Here is a 2162-nt window from a genome sequence, read left to right on the forward strand (position 1 = left end):
CCTCTCAGAGATGTTGCCATTAAAACTTGGACTAAAATGGTTTCTTAAACGCTAGCAAAATGAATTTCCTTTGGACGTGGCCCAACCCCTTTGGAGGAGCCCCCCTATGGTGTAAAAAGAAAGTGCAGACAAAGAGGAGCTTGCTAGAATCTTGAGATCTACAGCATGTTCCGGTATGTAATGTTGGATTTCTGACAGAATGAACTTTGTGCCTTCTTGTGGCCCCTTGTGCCTTCTTCTTGGGATAGGTTTTTGATTTCAGCACTTACTGTACAATGATGGAGACTACAAATTTGACACGGCAAAGCATTTCCCATGCTTATAATAATTCTAAGGAAAAATAGATACAGTCCCGCCAAAAGGAGACTGGAGAGTGGACCGTAAAATCACATCAGTGGCATGATTCATCACTGGCTTGACCATACCTACAGTAGCAGCAGATATAGGATTTGGAAGAGCACAGCTTCTTGGAAATAAGGGGAGAAAACAATTCCAGGAACAAGACCGTCTCTCCAGCATACTATAACATTGTAAGGAGTTGAACACAGACGTTTTCATTATTCTTCAGTCGATATGTACAATAGGTCATTCAAGCACAGCACATTCAAGCACCACATTACACGTGATAATTAGTCAATGTCCTGTTAACCTTTTAATTGTCTCTTTCCTTTTGATTATTTTCTTATTTTTTTTCGAACTCCTATCGTCATTGTCTTTACACAGTAGCCCTGTTCTTTGTTTCTTGTGTTGTTTTTTTGTGCCTTAAGATCTTTTATTTTTGCTCTTTGCACTTGCATTATGGACTTTACTGTGAAGCACTTTGGTGCGGTACAGCTGTCTGTAAACGTGCTACAGAAATATATAGACTTGACCTGACTCAACACACACACACACACACACTCTCTCTCTCTTTCACGCACACGCACACGCACACGCACACGCACACGCACACGCACACGCACACACACACGCACACACACACACACACACACACACACACACACACACACACACACACACACACACACACACACACACACACACACGTCTCCTTGCCCTACACTCACTATTTCCATATTCTCATGTACCACAAGGAAAAGCTCTAGTGTCAGACCATGCTCTCCAGCAAAGTCATTAATTTGAATTATGGCTATTTCAATTAATAGTTCAATCTTGATTTGTTATTAGGCTGCTTTCTATTTCTATATTTTCAGAGGTCAACTCTGAAGTGAAACTATTAGCATAAAAAGGCTTGAATTTTAGAAGGGTTTGGACTTTGCACACTCCTTCTTAAATAAGCTCTTTTTACAGCTAAACACCCTGTATACTGTATACTGTATACTGTATACTGTATATGTGAGCGGACGGTAGTGTGAAGAATGGGTTGAGAGGATGATCAGAGCTCTTTGGTATTCTGGCGAGTGACGGCTCTGTCACTCATATCTGACAGGCTGGGAACAGAGAAGCAGATGATTCTGTTTGTTCAGTACCTTTGTGTATTCAGGCACTATCTGGAGGTGTGTAGACTCATCTGTGTGTGTGTGTGTGTGTGTGTGTGTGTCCATACGTCCATTCTCTCTGTGTGTAAATGGGAGTGGGAAAGCTATTTTGCAAAATACAAAAAGAGTGACAGATGAAGATGAAGACACACACACACACACACACACACACACACTGACAGACAGACGAGTCATCTCCTACAGGGGGTGTCTAGTGAACAACCCCGACAAGCATGTGCATGTGGTGCTTCCCAGGCATCTGAGAGGAACACACACACACACACACACACACACCGTACACACACACACACACACACACACACACACACACCCACACCCACAAACGTACACCCACACAACCACACACAAACGTACAACCACACACACACAAACGACACATACACGAAACACACAAACACACACACACACACACTCTGAGGAGGAGACACAGGGAGGAGACGTGAGTCACGGCGCGACATGGGCGAGCGCGGAGGGATGGGAGGCGACAGGCGTCCACACACGTGCGCCGGGGCCCCCTCCAGCGGCCAGTAATGCGGGCTGACACACACACATTCACCTCCGCATGAATCAGACGGTGTGAGTAGCACGCACACACGGCCCGCTCCCCCCCGCCGCCGCGCCACACACACCGCCCGCCCGCCC

Source organism: Sardina pilchardus, chromosome 3, assembly GCF_963854185.1.
Source record: "Sardina pilchardus chromosome 3, fSarPil1.1, whole genome shotgun sequence".
NCBI classification, from domain to species: domain Eukaryota; kingdom Metazoa; phylum Chordata; class Actinopteri; order Clupeiformes; family Clupeidae; genus Sardina; species Sardina pilchardus.